General features: G+C 52.9%; 1 protein-coding gene and 9 non-coding genes across 12 annotated transcripts in view; all 10 read right to left on the bottom strand.

The window, feature by feature from the left end:
• The window catches only part of LOC109575459 (uncharacterized), a 234718-nt gene that overhangs the window by 122138 nt on the left and 86415 nt on the right, over positions 1-26165 (bottom strand). For all 3 annotated transcript variants that reach the window (XM_070775957.1, XM_070775956.1, XM_070775958.1), the window contains 3 exons: positions 24121-24260; positions 14996-22642; positions 678-14455 (listed from right to left, as the gene is read on the bottom strand). The gene's annotated coding sequence lies outside the window, so the exon portion shown is untranslated. The remainder of the gene's footprint in view (positions 1-677; positions 14456-14995; positions 22643-24120; positions 24261-26165) is intronic.
• LOC139178406 (small nucleolar RNA SNORD116) lies at positions 1986-2078 on the bottom strand. The gene has a single exon (XR_011562804.1). It is a non-coding gene; the product is annotated as a small nucleolar RNA SNORD116 (small nucleolar RNA).
• Positions 4715-4807, bottom strand: LOC139178405 (small nucleolar RNA SNORD116). The gene has a single exon (XR_011562803.1). It is a non-coding gene; the product is annotated as a small nucleolar RNA SNORD116 (small nucleolar RNA).
• On the bottom strand, positions 7444-7536 carry LOC139178404 (small nucleolar RNA SNORD116). The gene has a single exon (XR_011562802.1). It is a non-coding gene; the product is annotated as a small nucleolar RNA SNORD116 (small nucleolar RNA).
• LOC139178403 (small nucleolar RNA SNORD116) lies at positions 10173-10265 on the bottom strand. The gene has a single exon (XR_011562801.1). It is a non-coding gene; the product is annotated as a small nucleolar RNA SNORD116 (small nucleolar RNA).
• Positions 12902-12994, bottom strand: LOC139178402 (small nucleolar RNA SNORD116). The gene has a single exon (XR_011562800.1). It is a non-coding gene; the product is annotated as a small nucleolar RNA SNORD116 (small nucleolar RNA).
• On the bottom strand, positions 15631-15723 carry LOC139178401 (small nucleolar RNA SNORD116). Its single transcript, XR_011562799.1, has one exon. It is a non-coding gene; the product is annotated as a small nucleolar RNA SNORD116 (small nucleolar RNA).
• LOC139178400 (small nucleolar RNA SNORD116) lies at positions 18360-18452 on the bottom strand. The gene has a single exon (XR_011562798.1). It is a non-coding gene; the product is annotated as a small nucleolar RNA SNORD116 (small nucleolar RNA).
• LOC139178398 (small nucleolar RNA SNORD116) lies at positions 21089-21181 on the bottom strand. The gene has a single exon (XR_011562797.1). It is a non-coding gene; the product is annotated as a small nucleolar RNA SNORD116 (small nucleolar RNA).
• LOC139178432 (small nucleolar RNA SNORD116) lies at positions 23818-23910 on the bottom strand. Its single transcript, XR_011562829.1, has one exon. It is a non-coding gene; the product is annotated as a small nucleolar RNA SNORD116 (small nucleolar RNA).

Raw genomic sequence — 26165 nt, 5'->3', positions numbered from 1 at the left:
GTCTGGGTATCCAAGTCTCAGAGACCGCATGCAAAGGCCCTGCAGTATGAACATGCGTGCCACCTCCATGGAGTCCTGACCTCCCACCATCCCATGAAACGGGAAGACACTTGGCATCTTCCACAAGATCCATGCAAAATTTCACTGAGGGGCTGTTGACATAGGCTCTAGGCTCCCAATCTCCATGAACCATGATCTCTGACCAACGCAGAGACCTGACTGCCCAGGGTCACCTTTGCGGAGAATCTGTGTGAATGCCACATACCCTGAGACTACGTGAGCTACTACTATAGCTCAGGGGTCCTTGTCACAAGTCCTACCTCCTACCTAACAAGAAAATTTTCCCAGACAACTGCACAGTAAGGTGAACTTGGCACTAGGGCAGATATGGCCCACTGCACCCTCCAATAGGAAAAGAATTCAGGGCATGCGTATCTTCCTGCCAGTCAGCCCAATCAAAGTCCAGCCTCCACTGGAAACTGCAAGATGGAACCTGGTCATCCTCAGGTACCAGGAACCAGGGGTCACTCCCACAGAAACGGGATTCCTTTCCTGGCCAGATTATCCTCAAATCTACAGCCTGCAGGGCCCTGGGTACTGACCACACCCTAGAGAAAGCTCTCATAATGCAGGGCTTGGTCCAAATTGAATTCATTATGCAACAAAGGGCGACTCACCTAAATCTGAAGCCTCCAGGGCCTCGGCTCACAGGGACAATGAGCATCCAGCAAGACCCACAGGAAGAAGGCGGGCAACACGACCAAGGGCTCACAGATCACCAGGGATGCTTTCAGGAAGACTTCAGAAGACCTGCCAGGGAAGACCGTGGATGTGCCAGGTCTCTGCCATAGTGCCATGGGAGCTGTTGTCTCCTACATTGAGGCAGCCTTGGTATGCCAACCAATGAGCAATCTCTATCACAACTGTGGTGGTCCTCAAAGGTTGATGCGTCACTGCCAGGGGGCCAAACACATGGGTGCTATCAGGGCTGGCCGGCTGGCCCCAACCTTAGGGAATCTTGATAATTCCAGGCCGAAGGGACAAATGGCGGCCAAGGGGCATGTGCGTACACCACCTAACTACCCACTGGGCTGGTTCCTTGGCCTCTTTATTGCAACTCTTCAAGGCACCAAAGATGCCCTTTGAGAGTCCTTCTACTGGCAGTGGGACAACAAGGCCACAAAGGTCACCTTTCACCGAGCCTCCTAAGGACAAGCAATGCCCTGTCCTCTGTACCCAGCTGATGGCAGCTCCAAAAGGACCCCACTGTATTACTGAAAACAGAACAACAGTGCCTGCAAGCCTCAGCGGACATATTGTCCCAGTAAATCACACTGCACTTTTCCTCACCTGCACAAACATTCTTCTCTGGGCCTCTGGCCAACCTGCAGGAGGAATGCAGGCCTAGGACCACAGCATAGTCCATGGCGACCTCCAAGACTCAAGCACGTGACAGGAGTTGCAATTCAGCCACTGCCAAGGGCAGAAATGGGCCTATTAACTTTCACAACTGCCACCATTCCCCCAGGTCTCTGCAGCCACTGCAGCCCACATGGCACTCAGGAATCTCAGCAACCCAAAGGGATGCAACGGCGAGGGCCTCAGACCTGACCTGGGGCTCCAATCACAAACCACAGAAGCTTCATTGCTTTAGAATCGACATCACCAGAGCCCCAATTAGTGCATCTGCAGCAGGAATCAGGACAAAATGCACCTTTCCAAGCTAAGACGTCAACTGTCTGAGGCTAGGATCTACTGCGACACCTACCACCACTGGACAAGCCAGATGGCTCTATGCTCCTCAGTGCCTTTACATGGACCTTGTATTCCAAGAGGGCCGCTAGAATATCTGTACATGGCCCACCCTCAGACGGGAGCCTCGCAAATGGTGGTGACCTGGCTCCTCCACGCGTGTGTGTGACACAGTCGGAGACGCCCTCACTGCTAACCAGTCCCACCCTTAACCCCAAGGGAGGCAACGTGCTGGACCTCAGTTTCGATGAGGAGACGGTAGTGAGTTCTCACTCATTTTGTTCAGATTTTCCAAGGAATGCATGTGAGGGTGTCATCATCGATCCGAGCACGTGCTGGCTTGCTGCCCACCTCCTCACGGCAGGAAGGGCTGCTCCCAGGAGGAGCCAGTGACCCGGGAGTCCTCCAGCAGCCAGGGGAACTCAGAGCCCTCAGGCTTCTCAGCAAGAGGAGCGGTCCCTCTATACGTACAACCACTCAGGCAGTCCCAGGAAACCTGAAATTCACGACACGTCTTGGGGCAGGAGAAGCCGTACCGTGCTGGGTGATCCAAAAAGCAGTGGCAGCAACTCGGGTGCGCCACACTTCTTGCCGGACTCCCTTGCACCTTGAGTCACTGCCTCACGGGTGGGGGTTCATCTCCTGGCTGATGGACAGTCATACGTGGCAACTTCACCTGACAAGTGGACAGAAAGCACAGGAATGCTTCAGATGTGTACTTGGTCTCTCACTAATACTGATGCAAGTGTTTCCCTAGGGGAAGGCCTGTATCTGCACCCCAACTATATTGATCCTTTACAGACGACTGGTTACCTATCTTTCAAAAGAGTGCGGCAAATTAGGCTCAAGTGCATGTGGGTGTCTTTCTGACCAAGCGTGCAAGGGTAGCAGGGGATTCGATGTGAGTTTGAGTGCCTGCATTCTGGTGTACCAATAAAAATGCATTCTCAGCATTTTGGGTGTGTGTCTGGAAATCTGTCTGGGTATCCAAGTCTCAGAGACCGCATGCAAAGGCCCTGCAGTATGAACATGCGTGCCACCTCCATGGAGTCCTGACCTCCCACCATCCCACGAAATGGGATGACACTTGGCATCTTCCACAAGATCCATGCAAAATTTCACTGAGGGGCTGTTGACATAGGCTCTAGGCTCCCAATCTCCATGAACCATGATCTCTGACCAACGCAGAGACCTGACTGCCCAGGGTCACCTTGCGGAGAATCTGTGTGAATGCCACATACCCTGAGACTACGTGAGCTACTACTATAGCTCAGGGGTCCTTGTCACAAGTCCCACCTCCTACCTAACAAGAAAATTTTCCCAGACAACTGCACAGTAAGGTGAACTTGGCACTAGGGCAGATATGGCCCACTGCACCCTCCAATAGGAAAAGAATTCAGGGCATGCGTATCTTCCTGCCAGTCAGCCCCAATCAAAGTCCAGCCTCCCCTGGAAACTGCAAGATGGAACCTGGTCATCCTCAGGTACCAGGAACCAGGGGTCACTCCCACAGAAACGGGATTCCTTTCCTGGCCAGATTATCCTCCAATCTACAGCCTGCAGGGCCCTGGGTACTGACCACACCCTAGAGAAAGCTCTCATAATGCAGGGCTTGGTCCAAATTGAATTCATTATGCAACAAAGGGCGACTCACCTAAATCTGAAGCCTCCAGGGCCTCGGCTCACAGGGACAATGAGCATCCAGCAAGACCCACAGGAAGAAGGCGGGCAACACGACCAAGGGCTCACAGATCACCAGGGATGCTTTCAGGAAGACTTCAGAAGACCTGCCAGGGAAGACCGTGGATGTGCCAGGTCTCTGCCATAGTGCCATGGGAGCTGTTGTCTCCTACACTGAGGCAGCCTTGGTATGCCAACCAATGAGCAATGTCTATCACAACTGTGGTGGTCCTCAAAGGTTGATGCTTCACTGCCAGGGGGGCAAACACATGGGTGCTATCAGGGCTGGCCGGCTGGCCCCAACCTTAGGGAATCTTGATAATTCCAGGCCGAAGAGACAAATGGCGGCCAAGGGGCATGTGCGTACACCACGTAACTACCCACTGGGCTGGTTCCTTGGCCTCTTTATTGCAACTCTTCAAGGCACCAAAGATGCCCTTTGAGAGTCCTTCTACTGGCAGTGGGACAACAAGGCCACAAAGGTCACCTTTCACCGAGCCTCCTAAGGACAAGCAATGCCCTGTCCTCTGTACCCAGCTGATGGCAGCTCCAAAAGGACCCCACTGTATTACTGAAAACAGAACAACAGTGCCTGCAAGCCTCAGCGGACATATTGTCCCAGTAAATCACACTGCACTTTTCCTCACCTGCACAAACATTCTTCTCTGGGCCTCTGGCCAACCTGCAGGAGGAATGCAGGCCTAGGACCACAGCATAGTCCATGGCGACCTCCAAGACTCAAGCACGTGACAGGAGTTGCAATTCAGCCACTGCCAAGGGCAGAAATGGGCCTATTAACTTTCACAACTGCCACCATTCCCCCAGGTCTCTGCAGCCACTGCAGCCCACATGGCACTCAGGAATCTCAGCAACCCAAAGGGATGCAACGGCGAGGGCCTCAGACCTGACCTGGGGCTCCAATCACAAACCACAGAAGCTTCATTGCTTTAGAATCGACATCACCAGAGCCCCAATTAGTGCATCTGCAGCAGGAATCAGGACAAAATGCACCTTTCCAAGCTAAGACGTCAACTGTCTGAGGCTAGGATCTACTGCGACACCTACCACCACTGGACAAGCCAGATGGCTCTATGCTCCTCAGTGCCTTTACATGGACCTTGTATTCCAAGAGGGCCGCTAGAATATCTGTACATGGCCCACCCTCAGACGGGAGCCTCGCAAATGGTGGTGACCTGGCTCCTCCACGCGTGTGTGTGACACAGTCGGAGACGCCCTCACTGCTAACCAGTCCCACCCTTAACCCCAAGGGAGGCAACGTGCTGGACCTCAGTTTCGATGAGGAGACGGTAGTGAGTTCTCACTCATTTTGTTCAGATTTTCCAAGGAATGCATGTGAGGGTGTCATCATCGATCCGAGCACGTGCTGGCTTGCTGCCCACCTCCTCACGGCAGGAAGGGCTGCTCCCAGGAGGAGCCAGTGACCCGGGAGTCCTCCAGCAGCCAGGGGAACTCAGAGCCCTCAGGCTTCTCAGCAAGAGGAGCGGTCCCTCTATACGTACAACCACTCAGGCAGTCCCAGGAAACCTGAAATTCACGACACGTCTTGGGGCAGGAGAAGCCGTACCGTGCTGGGTGATCCAAAAAGCAGTGGCAGCAACTCGGGTGCGCCACACTTCTTGCCGGACTCCCTTGCACCTTGAGTCACTGCCTCACGGGTGGGGGTTCATCTCCTGGCTGATGGACAGTCATACGTGGCAACTTCACCTGACAAGTGGACAGAAAGCACAGGAATGCTTCAGATGTGTACTTGGTCTCTCACTAATACTGATGCAAGTGTTTCCCTAGGGGAAGGCCTGTATCTGCACCCCAACTATATTGATCCTTTACAGACGACTGGTTACCTATCTTTCAAAAGAGTGCGGCAAATTAGGCTCAAGTGCATGTGGGTGTCTTTCTGACCAAGCGTGCAAGGGTAGCAGGGGATTCGATGTGAGTTTGAGTGCCTGCATTCTGGTGTACCAATAAAAATGCATTCTCAGCATTTTGGGTGTGTGTCTGGAAATCTGTCTGGGTATCCAAGTCTCAGAGACCGCATGCAAAGGCCCTGCAGTATGAACATGCGTGCCACCTCCATGGAGTCCTGACCTCCCACCATCCCACGAAATGGGATGACACTTGGCATCTTCCACAAGATCCATGCAAAATTTCACTGAGGGGCTGTTGACATAGGCTCTAGGCTCCCAATCTCCATGAACCATGATCTCTGACCAACGCAGAGACCTGACTGCCCAGGGTCACCTTGCGGAGAATCTGTGTGAATGCCACATACCCTGAGACTACGTGAGCTACTACTATAGCTCAGGGGTCCTTGTCACAAGTCCCACCTCCTACCTAACAAGAAAATTTTCCCAGACAACTGCACAGTAAGGTGAACTTGGCACTAGGGCAGATATGGCCCACTGCACCCTCCAATAGGAAAAGAATTCAGGGCATGCGTATCTTCCTGCCAGTCAGCCCCAATCAAAGTCCAGCCTCCCCTGGAAACTGCAAGATGGAACCTGGTCATCCTCAGGTACCAGGAACCAGGGGTCACTCCCACAGAAACGGGATTCCTTTCCTGGCCAGATTATCCTCCAATCTACAGCCTGCAGGGCCCTGGGTACTGACCACACCCTAGAGAAAGCTCTCATAATGCAGGGCTTGGTCCAAATTGAATTCATTATGCAACAAAGGGCGACTCACCTAAATCTGAAGCCTCCAGGGCCTCGGCTCACAGGGACAATGAGCATCCAGCAAGACCCACAGGAAGAAGGCGGGCAACACGACCAAGGGCTCACAGATCACCAGGGATGCTTTCAGGAAGACTTCAGAAGACCTGCCAGGGAAGACCGTGGATGTGCCAGGTCTCTGCCATAGTGCCATGGGAGCTGTTGTCTCCTACACTGAGGCAGCCTTGGTATGCCAACCAATGAGCAATGTCTATCACAACTGTGGTGGTCCTCAAAGGTTGATGCTTCACTGCCAGGGGGGCAAACACATGGGTGCTATCAGGGCTGGCCGGCTGGCCCCAACCTTAGGGAATCTTGATAATTCCAGGCCGAAGAGACAAATGGCGGCCAAGGGGCATGTGCGTACACCACGTAACTACCCACTGGGCTGGTTCCTTGGCCTCTTTATTGCAACTCTTCAAGGCACCAAAGATGCCCTTTGAGAGTCCTTCTACTGGCAGTGGGACAACAAGGCCACAAAGGTCACCTTTCACCGAGCCTCCTAAGGACAAGCAATGCCCTGTCCTCTGTACCCAGCTGATGGCAGCTCCAAAAGGACCCCACTGTATTACTGAAAACAGAACAACAGTGCCTGCAAGCCTCAGCGGACATATTGTCCCAGTAAATCACACTGCACTTTTCCTCACCTGCACAAACATTCTTCTCTGGGCCTCTGGCCAACCTGCAGGAGGAATGCAGGCCTAGGACCACAGCATAGTCCATGGCGACCTCCAAGACTCAAGCACGTGACAGGAGTTGCAATTCAGCCACTGCCAAGGGCAGAAATGGGCCTATTAACTTTCACAACTGCCACCATTCCCCCAGGTCTCTGCAGCCACTGCAGCCCACATGGCACTCAGGAATCTCAGCAACCCAAAGGGATGCAACGGCGAGGGCCTCAGACCTGACCTGGGGCTCCAATCACAAACCACAGAAGCTTCATTGCTTTAGAATCGACATCACCAGAGCCCCAATTAGTGCATCTGCAGCAGGAATCAGGACAAAATGCACCTTTCCAAGCTAAGACGTCAACTGTCTGAGGCTAGGATCTACTGCGACACCTACCACCACTGGACAAGCCAGATGGCTCTATGCTCCTCAGTGCCTTTACATGGACCTTGTATTCCAAGAGGGCCGCTAGAATATCTGTACATGGCCCACCCTCAGACGGGAGCCTCGCAAATGGTGGTGACCTGGCTCCTCCACGCGTGTGTGTGACACAGTCGGAGACGCCCTCACTGCTAACCAGTCCCACCCTTAACCCCAAGGGAGGCAACGTGCTGGACCTCAGTTTCGATGAGGAGACGGTAGTGAGTTCTCACTCATTTTGTTCAGATTTTCCAAGGAATGCATGTGAGGGTGTCATCATCGATCCGAGCACGTGCTGGCTTGCTGCCCACCTCCTCACGGCAGGAAGGGCTGCTCCCAGGAGGAGCCAGTGACCCGGGAGTCCTCCAGCAGCCAGGGGAACTCAGAGCCCTCAGGCTTCTCAGCAAGAGGAGCGGTCCCTCTATACGTACAACCACTCAGGCAGTCCCAGGAAACCTGAAATTCACGACACGTCTTGGGGCAGGAGAAGCCGTACCGTGCTGGGTGATCCAAAAAGCAGTGGCAGCAACTCGGGTGCGCCACACTTCTTGCCGGACTCCCTTGCACCTTGAGTCACTGCCTCACGGGTGGGGGTTCATCTCCTGGCTGATGGACAGTCATACGTGGCAACTTCACCTGACAAGTGGACAGAAAGCACAGGAATGCTTCAGATGTGTACTTGGTCTCTCACTAATACTGATGCAAGTGTTTCCCTAGGGGAAGGCCTGTATCTGCACCCCAACTATATTGATCCTTTACAGACGACTGGTTACCTATCTTTCAAAAGAGTGCGGCAAATTAGGCTCAAGTGCATGTGGGTGTCTTTCTGACCAAGCGTGCAAGGGTAGCAGGGGATTCGATGTGAGTTTGAGTGCCTGCATTCTGGTGTACCAATAAAAATGCATTCTCAGCATTTTGGGTGTGTGTCTGGAAATCTGTCTGGGTATCCAAGTCTCAGAGACCGCATGCAAAGGCCCTGCAGTATGAACATGCGTGCCACCTCCATGGAGTCCTGACCTCCCACCATCCCACGAAATGGGATGACACTTGGCATCTTCCACAAGATCCATGCAAAATTTCACTGAGGGGCTGTTGACATAGGCTCTAGGCTCCCAATCTCCATGAACCATGATCTCTGACCAACGCAGAGACCTGACTGCCCAGGGTCACCTTGCGGAGAATCTGTGTGAATGCCACATACCCTGAGACTACGTGAGCTACTACTATAGCTCAGGGGTCCTTGTCACAAGTCCCACCTCCTACCTAACAAGAAAATTTTCCCAGACAACTGCACAGTAAGGTGAACTTGGCACTAGGGCAGATATGGCCCACTGCACCCTCCAATAGGAAAAGAATTCAGGGCATGCGTATCTTCCTGCCAGTCAGCCCCAATCAAAGTCCAGCCTCCCCTGGAAACTGCAAGATGGAACCTGGTCATCCTCAGGTACCAGGAACCAGGGGTCACTCCCACAGAAACGGGATTCCTTTCCTGGCCAGATTATCCTCCAATCTACAGCCTGCAGGGCCCTGGGTACTGACCACACCCTAGAGAAAGCTCTCATAATGCAGGGCTTGGTCCAAATTGAATTCATTATGCAACAAAGGGCGACTCACCTAAATCTGAAGCCTCCAGGGCCTCGGCTCACAGGGACAATGAGCATCCAGCAAGACCCACAGGAAGAAGGCGGGCAACACGACCAAGGGCTCACAGATCACCAGGGATGCTTTCAGGAAGACTTCAGAAGACCTGCCAGGGAAGACCGTGGATGTGCCAGGTCTCTGCCATAGTGCCATGGGAGCTGTTGTCTCCTACACTGAGGCAGCCTTGGTATGCCAACCAATGAGCAATGTCTATCACAACTGTGGTGGTCCTCAAAGGTTGATGCTTCACTGCCAGGGGGGCAAACACATGGGTGCTATCAGGGCTGGCCGGCTGGCCCCAACCTTAGGGAATCTTGATAATTCCAGGCCGAAGAGACAAATGGCGGCCAAGGGGCATGTGCGTACACCACGTAACTACCCACTGGGCTGGTTCCTTGGCCTCTTTATTGCAACTCTTCAAGGCACCAAAGATGCCCTTTGAGAGTCCTTCTACTGGCAGTGGGACAACAAGGCCACAAAGGTCACCTTTCACCGAGCCTCCTAAGGACAAGCAATGCCCTGTCCTCTGTACCCAGCTGATGGCAGCTCCAAAAGGACCCCACTGTATTACTGAAAACAGAACAACAGTGCCTGCAAGCCTCAGCGGACATATTGTCCCAGTAAATCACACTGCACTTTTCCTCACCTGCACAAACATTCTTCTCTGGGCCTCTGGCCAACCTGCAGGAGGAATGCAGGCCTAGGACCACAGCATAGTCCATGGCGACCTCCAAGACTCAAGCACGTGACAGGAGTTGCAATTCAGCCACTGCCAAGGGCAGAAATGGGCCTATTAACTTTCACAACTGCCACCATTCCCCCAGGTCTCTGCAGCCACTGCAGCCCACATGGCACTCAGGAATCTCAGCAACCCAAAGGGATGCAACGGCGAGGGCCTCAGACCTGACCTGGGGCTCCAATCACAAACCACAGAAGCTTCATTGCTTTAGAATCGACATCACCAGAGCCCCAATTAGTGCATCTGCAGCAGGAATCAGGACAAAATGCACCTTTCCAAGCTAAGACGTCAACTGTCTGAGGCTAGGATCTACTGCGACACCTACCACCACTGGACAAGCCAGATGGCTCTATGCTCCTCAGTGCCTTTACATGGACCTTGTATTCCAAGAGGGCCGCTAGAATATCTGTACATGGCCCACCCTCAGACGGGAGCCTCGCAAATGGTGGTGACCTGGCTCCTCCACGCGTGTGTGTGACACAGTCGGAGACGCCCTCACTGCTAACCAGTCCCACCCTTAACCCCAAGGGAGGCAACGTGCTGGACCTCAGTTTCGATGAGGAGACGGTAGTGAGTTCTCACTCATTTTGTTCAGATTTTCCAAGGAATGCATGTGAGGGTGTCATCATCGATCCGAGCACGTGCTGGCTTGCTGCCCACCTCCTCACGGCAGGAAGGGCTGCTCCCAGGAGGAGCCAGTGACCCGGGAGTCCTCCAGCAGCCAGGGGAACTCAGAGCCCTCAGGCTTCTCAGCAAGAGGAGCGGTCCCTCTATACGTACAACCACTCAGGCAGTCCCAGGAAACCTGAAATTCACGACACGTCTTGGGGCAGGAGAAGCCGTACCGTGCTGGGTGATCCAAAAAGCAGTGGCAGCAACTCGGGTGCGCCACACTTCTTGCCGGACTCCCTTGCACCTTGAGTCACTGCCTCACGGGTGGGGGTTCATCTCCTGGCTGATGGACAGTCATACGTGGCAACTTCACCTGACAAGTGGACAGAAAGCACAGGAATGCTTCAGATGTGTACTTGGTCTCTCACTAATACTGATGCAAGTGTTTCCCTAGGGGAAGGCCTGTATCTGCACCCCAACTATATTGATCCTTTACAGACGACTGGTTACCTATCTTTCAAAAGAGTGCGGCAAATTAGGCTCAAGTGCATGTGGGTGTCTTTCTGACCAAGCGTGCAAGGGTAGCAGGGGATTCGATGTGAGTTTGAGTGCCTGCATTCTGGTGTACCAATAAAAATGCATTCTCAGCATTTTGGGTGTGTGTCTGGAAATCTGTCTGGGTATCCAAGTCTCAGAGACCGCATGCAAAGGCCCTGCAGTATGAACATGCGTGCCACCTCCATGGAGTCCTGACCTCCCACCATCCCACGAAATGGGATGACACTTGGCATCTTCCACAAGATCCATGCAAAATTTCACTGAGGGGCTGTTGACATAGGCTCTAGGCTCCCAATCTCCATGAACCATGATCTCTGACCAACGCAGAGACCTGACTGCCCAGGGTCACCTTGCGGAGAATCTGTGTGAATGCCACATACCCTGAGACTACGTGAGCTACTACTATAGCTCAGGGGTCCTTGTCACAAGTCCCACCTCCTACCTAACAAGAAAATTTTCCCAGACAACTGCACAGTAAGGTGAACTTGGCACTAGGGCAGATATGGCCCACTGCACCCTCCAATAGGAAAAGAATTCAGGGCATGCGTATCTTCCTGCCAGTCAGCCCCAATCAAAGTCCAGCCTCCCCTGGAAACTGCAAGATGGAACCTGGTCATCCTCAGGTACCAGGAACCAGGGGTCACTCCCACAGAAACGGGATTCCTTTCCTGGCCAGATTATCCTCCAATCTACAGCCTGCAGGGCCCTGGGTACTGACCACACCCTAGAGAAAGCTCTCATAATGCAGGGCTTGGTCCAAATTGAATTCATTATGCAACAAAGGGCGACTCACCTAAATCTGAAGCCTCCAGGGCCTCGGCTCACAGGGACAATGAGCATCCAGCAAGACCCACAGGAAGAAGGCGGGCAACACGACCAAGGGCTCACAGATCACCAGGGATGCTTTCAGGAAGACTTCAGAAGACCTGCCAGGGAAGACCGTGGATGTGCCAGGTCTCTGCCATAGTGCCATGGGAGCTGTTGTCTCCTACACTGAGGCAGCCTTGGTATGCCAACCAATGAGCAATGTCTATCACAACTGTGGTGGTCCTCAAAGGTTGATGCTTCACTGCCAGGGGGGCAAACACATGGGTGCTATCAGGGCTGGCCGGCTGGCCCCAACCTTAGGGAATCTTGATAATTCCAGGCCGAAGAGACAAATGGCGGCCAAGGGGCATGTGCGTACACCACGTAACTACCCACTGGGCTGGTTCCTTGGCCTCTTTATTGCAACTCTTCAAGGCACCAAAGATGCCCTTTGAGAGTCCTTCTACTGGCAGTGGGACAACAAGGCCACAAAGGTCACCTTTCACCGAGCCTCCTAAGGACAAGCAATGCCCTGTCCTCTGTACCCAGCTGATGGCAGCTCCAAAAGGACCCCACTGTATTACTGAAAACAGAACAACAGTGCCTGCAAGCCTCAGCGGACATATTGTCCCAGTAAATCACACTGCACTTTTCCTCACCTGCACAAACATTCTTCTCTGGGCCTCTGGCCAACCTGCAGGAGGAATGCAGGCCTAGGACCACAGCATAGTCCATGGCGACCTCCAAGACTCAAGCACGTGACAGGAGTTGCAATTCAGCCACTGCCAAGGGCAGAAATGGGCCTATTAACTTTCACAACTGCCACCATTCCCCCAGGTCTCTGCAGCCACTGCAGCCCACATGGCACTCAGGAATCTCAGCAACCCAAAGGGATGCAACGGCGAGGGCCTCAGACCTGACCTGGGGCTCCAATCACAAACCACAGAAGCTTCATTGCTTTAGAATCGACATCACCAGAGCCCCAATTAGTGCATCTGCAGCAGGAATCAGGACAAAATGCACCTTTCCAAGCTAAGACGTCAACTGTCTGAGGCTAGGATCTACTGCGACACCTACCACCACTGGACAAGCCAGATGGCTCTATGCTCCTCAGTGCCTTTACATGGACCTTGTATTCCAAGAGGGCCGCTAGAATATCTGTACATGGCCCACCCTCAGACGGGAGCCTCGCAAATGGTGGTGACCTGGCTCCTCCACGCGTGTGTGTGACACAGTCGGAGACGCCCTCACTGCTAACCAGTCCCACCCTTAACCCCAAGGGAGGCAACGTGCTGGACCTCAGTTTCGATGAGGAGACGGTAGTGAGTTCTCACTCATTTTGTTCAGATTTTCCAAGGAATGCATGTGAGGGTGTCATCATCGATCCGAGCACGTGCTGGCTTGCTGCCCACCTCCTCACGGCAGGAAGGGCTGCTCCCAGGAGGAGCCAGTGACCCGGGAGTCCTCCAGCAGCCAGGGGAACTCAGAGCCCTCAGGCTTCTCAGCAAGAGGAGCGGTCCCTCTATACGTACAACCACTCAGGCAGTCCCAGGAAACCTGAAATTCACGACACGTCTTGGGGCAGGAGAAGCCGTACCGTGCTGGGTGATCCAAAAAGCAGTGGCAGCAACTCGGGTGCGCCACACTTCTTGCCGGACTCCCTTGCACCTTGAGTCACTGCCTCACGGGTGGGGGTTCATCTCCTGGCTGATGGACAGTCATACGTGGCAACTTCACCTGACAAGTGGACAGAAAGCACAGGAATGCTTCAGATGTGTACTTGGTCTCTCACTAATACTGATGCAAGTGTTTCCCTAGGGGAAGGCCTGTATCTGCACCCCAACTATATTGATCCTTTACAGACGACTGGTTACCTATCTTTCAAAAGAGTGCGGCAAATTAGGCTCAAGTGCATGTGGGTGTCTTTCTGACCAAGCGTGCAAGGGTAGCAGGGGATTCGATGTGAGTTTGAGTGCCTGCATTCTGGTGTACCAATAAAAATGCATTCTCAGCATTTTGGGTGTGTGTCTGGAAATCTGTCTGGGTATCCAAGTCTCAGAGACCGCATGCAAAGGCCCTGCAGTATGAACATGCGTGCCACCTCCATGGAGTCCTGACCTCCCACCATCCCACGAAATGGGATGACACTTGGCATCTTCCACAAGATCCATGCAAAATTTCACTGAGGGGCTGTTGACATAGGCTCTAGGCTCCCAATCTCCATGAACCATGATCTCTGACCAACGCAGAGACCTGACTGCCCAGGGTCACCTTGCGGAGAATCTGTGTGAATGCCACATACCCTGAGACTACGTGAGCTACTACTATAGCTCAGGGGTCCTTGTCACAAGTCCCACCTCCTACCTAACAAGAAAATTTTCCCAGACAACTGCACAGTAAGGTGAACTTGGCACTAGGGCAGATATGGCCCACTGCACCCTCCAATAGGAAAAGAATTCAGGGCATGCGTATCTTCCTGCCAGTCAGCCCCAATCAAAGTCCAGCCTCCCCTGGAAACTGCAAGATGGAACCTGGTCATCCTCAGGTACCAGGAACCAGGGGTCACTCCCACAGAAACGGGATTCCTTTCCTGGCCAGATTATCCTCCAATCTACAGCCTGCAGGGCCCTGGGTACTGACCACACCCTAGAGAAAGCTCTCATAATGCAGGGCTTGGTCCAAATTGAATTCATTATGCAACAAAGGGCGACTCACCTAAATCTGAAGCCTCCAGGGCCTCGGCTCACAGGGACAATGAGCATCCAGCAAGACCCACAGGAAGAAGGCGGGCAACACGACCAAGGGCTCACAGATCACCAGGGATGCTTTCAGGAAGACTTCAGAAGACCTGCCAGGGAAGACCGTGGATGTGCCAGGTCTCTGCCATAGTGCCATGGGAGCTGTTGTCTCCTACACTGAGGCAGCCTTGGTATGCCAACCAATGAGCAATGTCTATCACAACTGTGGTGGTCCTCAAAGGTTGATGCTTCACTGCCAGGGGGGCAAACACATGGGTGCTATCAGGGCTGGCCGGCTGGCCCCAACCTTAGGGAATCTTGATAATTCCAGGCCGAAGAGACAAATGGCGGCCAAGGGGCATGTGCGTACACCACGTAACTACCCACTGGGCTGGTTCCTTGGCCTCTTTATTGCAACTCTTCAAGGCACCAAAGATGCCCTTTGAGAGTCCTTCTACTGGCAGTGGGACAACAAGGCCACAAAGGTCACCTTTCACCGAGCCTCCTAAGGACAAGCAATGCCCTGTCCTCTGTACCCAGCTGATGGCAGCTCCAAAAGGACCCCACTGTATTACTGAAAACAGAACAACAGTGCCTGCAAGCCTCAGTGGACATATTGTCCCAGTAAATCACACTGCACTTTTCCTCACCTGCACAAACATTCTTCTCTGGGCCTCTGGCCAACCTGCAGGAGGAATGCAGGCCTAGGACCACAGCATAGTCCATGGCGACCTCCAAGACTCAAGCACGTGACAGGAGTTGCAATTCAGCCACTGCCAAGGGCAGAAATGGGCCTATTAACTTTCACAACTGCCACCATTCCCCCAGGTCTCTGCAGCCACTGCAGCCCACATGGCACTCAGGAATCTCAGCAACCCAAAGGGATGCAACGGCGAGGGCCTCAGACCTGACCTGGGGCTCCAATCACAAACCACAGAAGCTTCATTGCTTTAGAATCGACATCACCAGAGCCCCAATTAGTGCATCTGCAGCAGGAATCAGGACAAAATGCACCTTTCCAAGCTAAGACGTCAACTGTCTGAGGCTAGGATCTACTGCGACACCTACCACCACTGGACAAGCCAGATGGCTCTATGCTCCTCAGTGCCTTTACATGGACCTTGTATTCCAAGAGGGCCGCTAGAATATCTGTACATGGCCCACCCTCAGACGGGAGCCTCGCAAATGGTGGTGACCTGGCTCCTCCACGCGTGTGTGTGACACAGTCGGAGACGCCCTCACTGCTAACCAGTCCCACCCTTAACCCCAAGGGAGGCAACGTGCTGGACCTCAGTTTCGATGAGGAGACGGTAGTGAGTTCTCACTCATTTTGTTCAGATTTTCCAAGGAATGCATGTGAGGGTGTCATCATCGATCCGAGCACGTGCTGGCTTGCTGCCCACCTCCTCACGGCAGGAAGGGCTGCTCCCAGGAGGAGCCAGTGACCCGGGAGTCCTCCAGCAGCCAGGGGAACTCAGAGCCCTCAGGCTTCTCAGCAAGAGGAGCGGTCCCTCTATACGTACAACCACTCAGGCAGTCCCAGGAAACCTGAAATTCACGACACGTCTTGGGGCAGGAGAAGCCGTACCGTGCTGGGTGATCCAAAAAGCAGTGGCAGCAACTCGGGTGCGCCACACTTCTTGCCGGACTCCCTTGCACCTTGAGTCACTGCCTCACGGGTGGGGGTTCATCTCCTGGCTGATGGACAGTCATACGTGGCAACTTCACCTGACAAGTGGACAGAAAGCACAGGAATGCTTCAGATGTGTACTTGGTCTCTCACTAATACTGATGCAAGTGTTTCCCTAGGGGAAGGCCTGTATCTGCACCCCAACTATATTGATCCTTTACAGACGACTGGTTACCTATCTTTCAAAAGAGTGCGGCAAATTAGGCTCAAGTGCATGTGGGTGTCTTTCTGACCAAGCGTGCAAGGGTAGCAGGGGATTCGATGTGAGTTTGAGTGCCTGCATTCTGGTGTACCAATAAAAACGCATTCTCAGCATTTTGGGTGTGTGTCTGGAAATCTGTCTGGGTATCCAAGTCTCAGAGACCGCATGCAAAGGCCCTGCAGTATGAACATGCGTGCCACCTCCATGGAGTCCTGACCTCCCACCATCCCACGAAATGGGATGACACTTGGCATCTTCCACAAGATCCATGCAAAATTTCACTGAGGGGCTGTTGACATAGGCTCTAGGCTCCCAATCTCCATGAACCATGATCTCTGACCAACGCAGAGACCTGACTGCCCAGGGTCACCTTGCGGAGAATCTGTGTGAATGCCACATACCCTGAGACTACGTGAGCTACTACTATAGCTCAGGGGTCCTTGTCACAAGTCCTACCTCCTACCTAACAAGAAAATTTTCCCAGACAACTGCACAGTAAGGTGAACTTGGCACTAGGGCAGATATGGCCCACTGCACCCTCCAATAGGAAAAGAATTCAGGGCATGCGTATCTTCCTGCCAGTCAGCCCCAATCAAAGTCCAGCCTCCCCTGGAAACTGCAAGATGGAACCTGGTCATCCTCAGGTACCAGGAACCAGGGGTCACTCCCACAGAAACGGGATTCCTTTCCTGGCCAGATTATCCTCCAATCTACAGCCTGCAGGGCCCTGGGTACTGACCACACCCTAGAGAAAGCTCTCATAATGCAGGGCTTGGTCCAAATTGAATTCATTATGCAACAAAGGGCGACTCACCTAAATCTGAAGCCTCCAGGGCCTCGGCTCACAGGGACAATGAGCATCCAGCAAGACCCACAGGAAGAAGGCGGGCAACACGACCAAGGGCTCACAGATCACCAGGGATGCTTTCAGGAAGACTTCAGAAGACCTGCCAGGGAAGACCGTGGATGTGCCAGGTCTCTGCCATAGTGCCATGGGAGCTGTTGTCTCCTACACTGAGGCAGCCTTGGTATGCCAACCAATGAGCAATGTCTATCACAACTGTGGTGGTCCTCAAAGGTTGATGCTTCACTGCCAGGGGGGCAAACACATGGGTGCTATCAGGGCTGGCCGGCTGGCCCCAACCTTAGGGAATCTTGATAATTCCAGGCCGAAGAGACAAATGGCGGCCAAGGGGCATGTGCGTACACCACGTAACTACCCACTGGGCTGGTTCCTTGGCCTCTTTATTGCAACTCTTCAAGGCACCAAAGATGCCCTTTGAGAGTCCTTCTACTGGCAGTGGGACAACAAGGCCACAAAGGTCACCTTTCACCGAGCCTCCTAAGGACAAGCAATGCCCTGTCCTCTGTACCCAGCTGATGGCAGCTCCAAAAGGACCCCACTGTATTACTGAAAACAGAACAACAGTGCCTGCAAGCCTCAGCGGACATATTGTCCCAGTAAATCACACTGCACTTTTCCTCACCTGCACAAACATTCTTCTCTGGGCCTCTGGCCAACCTGCAGGAGGAATGCAGGCCTAGGACCACAGCATAGTCCATGGCGACCTCCAAGACTCAAGCACGTGACAGGAGTTGCAATTCAGCCACTGCCAAGGGCAGAAATGGGCCTATTAACTTTCACAACTGCCACCATTCCCCCAGGTCTCTGCAGCCACTGCAGCCCACATGGCACTCAGGAATCTCAGCAACCCAAAGGGATGCAACGGCGAGGGCCTCAGACCTGACCTGGGGCTCCAATCACAAACCACAGAAGCTTCATTGCTTTAGAATCGACATCACCAGAGCCCCAATTAGTGCATCTGCAGCAGGAATCAGGACAAAATGCACCTTTCCAAGCTAAGACGTCAACTGTCTGAGGCTAGGATCTACTGCGACACCTACCACCACTGGACAAGCCAGATGGCTCTATGCTCCTCAGTGCCTTTACATGGACCTTGTATTCCAAGAGGGCCGCTAGAATATCTGTACATGGCCCACCCTCAGACGGGAGCCTCGCAAATGGTGGTGACCTGGCTCCTCCACGCGTGTGTGTGACACAGTCGGAGACGCCCTCACTGCTAACCAGTCCCACCCTTAACCCCAAGGGAGGCAACGTGCTGGACCTCAGTTTCGATGAGGAGACGGTAGTGAGTTCTCACTCATTTTGTTCAGATTTTCCAAGGAATGCATGTGAGGGTGTCATCATCGATCCGAGCACGTGCTGGCTTGCTGCCCACCTCCTCACGGCAGGAAGGGCTGCTCCCAGGAGGAGCCAGTGACCCGGGAGTCCTCCAGCAGCCAGGGGAACTCAGAGCCCTCAGGCTTCTCAGCAAGAGGAGCGGTCCCTCTATACGTACAACCACTCAGGCAGTCCCAGGAAACCTGAAATTCACGACACGTCTTGGGGCAGGAGAAGCCGTACCGTGCTGGGTGATCCAAAAAGCAGTGGCAGCAACTCGGGTGCGCCACACTTCTTGCCGGACTCCCTTGCACCTTGAGTCACTGCCTCACGGGTGGGGGTTCATCTCCTGGCTGATGGACAGTCATACGTGGCAACTTCACCTGACAAGTGGACAGAAAGCACAGGAATGCTTCAGATGTGTACTTGGTCTCTCACTAATACTGATGCAAGTGTTTCCCTAGGGGAAGGCCTGTATCTGCACCCCAACTATATTGATCCTTTACAGACGACTGGTTACCTATCTTTCAAAAGAGTGCGGCAAATTAGGCTCAAGTGCATGTGGGTGTCTTTCTGACCAAGCGTGCAAGGGTAGCAGGGGATTCGATGTGAGTTTGAGTGCCTGCATTCTGGTGTACCAATAAAAATGCATTCTCAGCATTTTGGGTGTGTGTCTGGAAATCTGTCTGGGTATCCAAGTCTCAGAGACCGCATGCAAAGGCCCTGCAGTATGAACATGCGTGCCACCTCCATGGAGTCCTGACCTCCCACCATCCCACGAAATGGGATGACACTTGGCATCTTCCACAAGATCCATGCAAAATTTCACTGAGGGGCTGTTGACATAGGCTCTAGGCTCCCAATCTCCATGAACCATGATCTCTGACCAACGCAGAGACCTGACTGCCCAGGGTCACCTTGCGGAGAATCTGTGTGAATGCCACATACCCTGAGACTACGTGAGCTACTACTATAGCTCAGGGGTCCTTGTCACAAGTCCCACCTCCTACCTAACAAGAAAATTTTCCCAGACAACTGCACAGTAAGGTGAACTTGGCACTAGGGCAGATATGGCCCACTGCACCCTCCAATAGGAAAAGAATTCAGGGCATGCGTATCTTCCTGCCAGTCAGCCCCAATCAAAGTCCAGCCTCCCCTGGAAACTGCAAGATGGAACCTGGTCATCCTCAGGTACCAGGAACCAGGGGTCACTCCCACAGAAACGGGATTCCTTTCCTGGCCAGATTATCCTCCAATCTACAGCCTGCAGGGCCCTGGGTACTGACCACACCCTAGAGAAAGCTCTCATAATGCAGGGCTTGGTCCAAATTGAATTCATTATGCAACAAAGGGCGACTCACCTAAATCTGAAGCCTCCAGGGCCTCGGCTCACAGGGACAATGAGCATCCAGCAAGACCCACAGGAAGAAGGCGGGCAACACGACCAAGGGCTCACAGATCACCAGGGATGCTTTCAGGAAGACTTCAGAAGACCTGCCAGGGAAGACCGTGGATGTGCCAGGTCTCTGCCATAGTGCCATGGGAGCTGTTGTCTCCTACACTGAGGCAGCCTTGGTATGCCAACCAATGAGCAATGTCTATCACAACTGTGGTGGTCCTCAAAGGTTGATGCTTCACTGCCAGGGGGGCAAACACATGGGTGCTATCAGGGCTGGCCGGCTGGCCCCAACCTTAGGGAATCTTGATAATTCCAGGCCGAAGAGACAAATGGCGGCCAAGGGGCATGTGCGTACACCACGTAACTACCCACTGGGCTGGTTCCTTGGCCTCTTTATTGCAACTCTTCAAGGCACCAAAGATGCCCTTTGAGAGTCCTTCTACTGGCAGTGGGACAACAAGGCCACAAAGGTCACCTTTCACCGAGCCTCCTAAGGACAAGCAATGCCCTGTCCTCTGTACCCAGCTGATGGCAGCTCCAAAAGGACCCCACTGTATTACTGAAAACAGAACAACAGTGCCTGCAAGCCTCAGCGGACATATTGTCCCAGTAAATCACACTGCACTTTTCCTCACCTGCACAAACATTCTTCTCTGGGCCTCTGGCCAACCTGCAGGAGGAATGCAGGCCTAGGACCACAGCATAGTCCATGGCGACCTCCAAGACTCAAGCACGTGACAGGAGTTGCAATTCAGCCACTGCCAAGGGCAGAAATGGGCCTATTAACTTTCACAACTGCCACCATTCCCCCAGGTCTCTGCAGCCACTGCAGCCCACATGGCACTCAGGAATCTCAGCAACCCAAAGGGATGCAACGGCGAGGGCCTCAGACCTGACCTGGGGCTCCAATCACAAACCACAGAAGCTTCATTGCTTTAGAATCGACATCACCAGAGCCCCAATTAGTGCATCTGCAGCAGGAATCAGGACAAAATGCACCTTTCCAAGCTAAGACGTCAACTGTCTGAGGCTAGGATCTACTGCGACACCTACCACCACTGGACAAGCCAGATGGCTCTATGCTCCTCAGTGCCTTTACATGGACCTTGTATTCCAAGAGGGCCACTAGAATATCTGTACATGGCCCACCCTCAGACGGGAGCCTCGCAAATGGTGGTGACCTGGCTCCTCCACGCGTGTGTGTGACACAGTCGGAGACGCCCTCACTGCTAACCAGTCCCACCCTTAACCCCAAGGGAGGCAACGTGCTGGACCTCAGTTTCGATGAGGAGACGGTAGTGAGTTCTCACTCATTTTGTTCAGATTTTCCAAGGAATGCATGTGAGGGTGTCATCATCGATCCGAGCACGTGCTGGCTTGCTGCCCACCTCCTCACGGCAGGAAGGGCTGCTCCCAGGAGGAGCCAGTGACCCGGGAGTCCTCCAGCAGCCAGGGGAACTCAGAGCCCTCAGGCTTCTCAGCAAGAGGAGCGGTCCCTCTATACGTACAACCACTCAGGCAGTCCCAGGAAACCTGAAATTCACGACACGTCTTGGGGCAGGAGAAGCCGTACCGTGCTGGGTGATCCAAAAAGCAGTGGCAGCAACTCGGGTGCGCCACACTTCTTGCCGGACTCCCTTGCACCTTGAGTCACTGCCTCACGGGTGGGGGTTCATCTCCTGGCTGATGGACAGTCATACGTGGCAACTTCACCTGACAAGTGGACAGAAAGCACAGGAATGCTTCAGATGTGTACTTGGTCTCTCACTAATACTGATGCAAGTGTTTCCCTAGGGGAAGGCCTGTATCTGCACCCCAACTATATTGATCCTTTACAGACGACTGGTTACCTATCTTTCAAAAGAGTGCGGCAAATTAGGCTCAAGTGCATGTGGGTGTCTTTCTGACCAAGCGTGCAAGGGTAGCAGGGGATTCGATGTGAGTTTGAGTGCCTGCATTCTGGTGTACCAATAAAAATGCATTCTCAGCATTTTGGGTGTGTGTCTGGAAATCTGTCTGGGTATCCAAGTCTCAGAGACCGCATGCAAAGGCCCTGCAGTATGAACATGCGTGCCACCTCCATGGAGTCCTGACCTCCCACCATCCCACGAAATGGGATGACACTTGGCATCTTCCACAAGATCCATGCAAAATTTCACTGAGGGGCTGTTGACATAGGCTCTAGGCTCCCAATCTCCATGAACCATGATCTCTGACCAACGCAGAGACCTGACTGCCCAGGGTCACCTTGCGGAGAATCTGTGTGAATGCCACATACCCTGAGACTACGTGAGCTACTACTATAGCTCAGGGGTCCTTGTCACAAGTCCTACCTCCTACCTAACAAGAAAATTTTCCCAGACAACTGCACAGTAAGGTGAACTTGGCACTAGGGCAGATATGGCCCACTGCACCCTCCAATAGGAAAAGAATTCAGGGCATGCGTATCTTCCTGCCAGTCAGCCCCAATCAAAGTCCAGCCTCCCCTGGAAACTGCAAGATGGAACCTGGTCATCCTCAGGTACCAGGAACCAGGGGTCACTCCCACAGAAACGGGATTCCTTTCCTGGCCAGATTATCCTCCAATCTACAGCCTGCAGGGCCCTGGGTACTGACCACACCCTAGAGAAAGCTCTCATAATGCAGGGCTTGGTCCAAATTGAATTCATTATGCAACAAAGGGCGACTCACCTAAATCTGAAGCCTCCAGGGCCTCGGCTCACAGGGACAATGAGCATCCAGCAAGACCCACAGGAAGAAGGCGGGCAACACGACCAAGGGCTCACAGATCACCAGGGATGCTTTCAGGAAGACTTCAGAAGACCTGCCAGGGAAGACCGTGGATGTGCCAGGTCTCTGCCATAGTGCCATGGGAGCTGTTGTCTCCTACACTGAGGCAGCCTTGGTATGCCAACCAATGAGCAATCTCTATCACAACTGTGGTGGTCCTCAAAGGTTGATGCTTCACTGCCAGGGGGGCAAACACATGGGTGCTATCAGGGCTGGCCGGCTGGCCCCAACCTTAGGGAATCTTGATAATTCCAGGCCGAAGAGACAAATGGCGGCCAAGGGGCATGTGCGTACACCACGTAACTACCCACTGGGCTGGTTCCTTGGCCTCTTTATTGCAACTCTTCAAGGCACCAAAGATGCCCTTTGAGAGTCCTTCTACTGGCAGTGGGACAACAAGGCCACAAAGGTCACCTTTCACCGAGCCTCCTAAGGACAAGCAATGCCCTGTCCTCTGTACCCAGCTGATGGCAGCTCCAAAAGGACCCCACTGTATTACTGAAAACAGAACAACAGTGCCTGCAAGCCTCAGCGGACATATTGTCCCAGTAAATCACACTGCACTTTTCCTCACCTGCACAAACATTCTTCTCTGGGCCTCTGGCCAACCTGCAGGAGGAATGCAGGCCTAGGACCACAGCATAGTCCATGGCGACCTCCAAGACTCAAGCACGTGACAGGAGTTGCAATTCAGCCACTGCCAAGGGCAGAAATGGGCCTATTAACTTTCACAACTGCCACCATTCCCCCAGGTCTCTGCAGCCACTGCAGCCCACATGGCACTCAGGAATCTCAGCAACCCAAAGGGATGCAACGGCGAGGGCCTCAGACCTGACCTGGGGCTCCAATCACAAACCACAGAAGCTTCATTGCTTTAGAATCGACATCACCAGAGCCCCAATTAGTGCATCTGCAGCAGGAATCAGGACAAAATGCACCTTTCCAAGCTAAGACGTCAACTGTCTGAGGCTAGGATCTACTGCGACACCTACCACCACTGGACAAGCCAGATGGCTCTATGCTCCTCAGTGCCTTTACATGGACCTTGTATTCCAAGAGGGCCACTAGAATATCTGTACATGGCCCACCCTCAGACGGGAGCCTCGCAAATGGTGGTGACCTGGCTCCTCCACGCGTGTGTGTGACACAGTCGGAGACGCCCTCACTGCTAACCAGTCCCACCCTTAACCCCAAGGGAGGCAACGTGCTGGACCTCAGTTTCGACGAGGAGACGGTAGTGAGTTCTCACTCATTTTGTTCAGATTTTCCAAGGAATGCATGTGAGGGTGTCATCATCGATCCGAGCACGTGCTGGCTTGCTGCCCACCTCCTCACGGCAGGAAGGGCTGCTCCCAGGAGGAGCCAGTGACCCGGGAGTCCTCCAGCAGCCAGGGGAACTCAGAGCCCTCAGGCTTCTCAGCAAGAGGAACGGTCCCTCTATACGTACAACCACTCAGGCAGTCCCAGGAAACCTGAAATTCACGACACGTCTTGGGGCAGGAGAAGCCGTACCGTGCTGGGTGATCCAAAAAGCAGTAGCAGCAACCTGTGCCCGCCACACTTCTCGCTGGACTCCTCCGCACCTCAAGTAACTGCCTCACTGGCATGGCTTCATCTCCTGGGTGATAGGCAGTCATATTAGGCAACTTGACCTGACAAGGGGACAGAAAGCACAGGCAGGCTTCAGATGTGTACCCACCTCCTCGCTAAGCAGTATCAATGCCCATGGTTCCCTGAGGGAAGGGCTTTTCTGCTTCCCAACCATAGTATCCCTTATGTACGACTGGACACCTATGTGTTGGCACGAATGCAGAAAGTTAGGTTCATGTGACCGTGGATGTCTGTCTGACTGAGTGTGGAAGTATGTAGGGGAACTTGATGTCGGTCTGAGTACTTGTGTTCTAGTGTACCAATAAGAATGTGCTCTCAGGATTCTCAGTGTGCCTCTGGAACTCTTTTCGTGTATTTCCGTGTTTCAGAATCCCTGTGCAAAGGCCTTGGTGTCTGAACACGCACGTCATATCCATGGAGACCTGAACTCCCACCCTCCCACAAAATGGGGGATGACCCCTGTGACCTTCCTCCAACACCATGCAAAATTACACCAAGGGGTTGACATAGGCTCTGGGCTCTTGATCTACATGACCCATGCCGTCTGACCAAAGCACAAGAACCTGACCGCCCAACGTTCCCTTTCGGAGCAGCTGTGTGAATGTCCCTTATGCTGAGACTACTCCAGCTACTATTACAGCTCAGGTCTCCTTGCCACAAGTCCTACCTCCTCCCTGAACAAGGAGACTTTTCCAGAAAAGGCCTACAGTGTGGTTAACTTTGCCGTGGGCCAGATATAGCCCACAATACCCTCACAGAGCAAAAGAATACAGGGCATGCACCTCTTCCTGTCCAATCAGTCTGGGCTCTGCTGGAAACTGCAAGACAAGAGGTGGTCATCCTAAGGTACTAGGATCGAGGGGTCACTCCCACAGAAACAGGGCCCCTTTCCTGGCCAGATTATCCTCATCCACAGCCTGCAGGTCCCTGGGTACCAACCACAACCTAGAGAAAAATCCAATAAAGCAAGTTCATTTCAGTTCAGTCGCTCAGTCGTGACTCTTTGCAACTCCATGAACCACAGCATGCCACAACTCGCTTTCCATCACCAACTCCCAGAGTCCACCCAAACCTATGTCCATTGAATCAGTGATGCCATCCAACTATCTCATCCTCTGTCATCTCCTTCTCCTCCAGCCCTCAATCTTGCCCAGCATCAGGGTCATTTTCAATAAGTCAGCTCTTCGCATCAGGTGGCAAAAGGATTGGAGTTTAAGCTTCACTTCAGCCCTTCCAATGAACACCCTGGACTGATCTCCTTTATGATGGACTGGTTAGATCTCCTTGCAGTCCAAGGGACTCTCAAGAGTCTTCTCCAACACCAAAGTTCAAAAGCATCAATTTTCAGCACTCAGATTTCTTTATAATCCAACTCTGACATACATACATGACCACTGGAAAAACCATAGCCTTGACAAGACGGACCTTTGTTGGTAAAGTAATGTCTCTGCTTTTTAATATGCTGTCTAGGTTGGTCATAACTTTCCTTCTAAGGAGTAAGCGTCTTTTAATTTCATGGCTGCAATCACTATCTGCTGTGATTTTGGAGCCCAAAAAAATAAAGTCTGACACTGTTTCCACTGTTTCCCCATCTACTTGCTATGAAGTGATGGTACTGGATGCCATGATCTTAGTTTTCTCAATGTTGAGCTTTAAGCAAACTTTTTCACTCGCCTCTTTCACTTTCATCAAGAGGCTTTTTAGTTCTTTTTCACTTTCTGCCATAAGGGTGGTGTCATCTGCATATCTGAGGTTATTGATATTTCTCCCGGCAATCTTGATTTCAGCTTGTGTTTCCTCCAGCCCAGTGTTTCTCATGATGTACTCTTTATAAGTTAAATAAGTGGGTGACAATATACAGCCCTGATGTACTCCTTTCTTATTTGGAACCAGTCTGTTGCTCCATGCCCAGTTCGAACTGTTGCTTCCTGACCTGCATACAGATT

This window comes from Bos indicus, chromosome 21 (genome assembly GCF_029378745.1).
Source record: "Bos indicus isolate NIAB-ARS_2022 breed Sahiwal x Tharparkar chromosome 21, NIAB-ARS_B.indTharparkar_mat_pri_1.0, whole genome shotgun sequence".
Lineage (NCBI taxonomy): Eukaryota > Metazoa > Chordata > Mammalia > Artiodactyla > Bovidae > Bos > Bos indicus.
The sequence above is the reverse complement of the archived record's forward strand: the minus strand, read 5'-3'. Positions and strand labels throughout refer to the sequence as shown.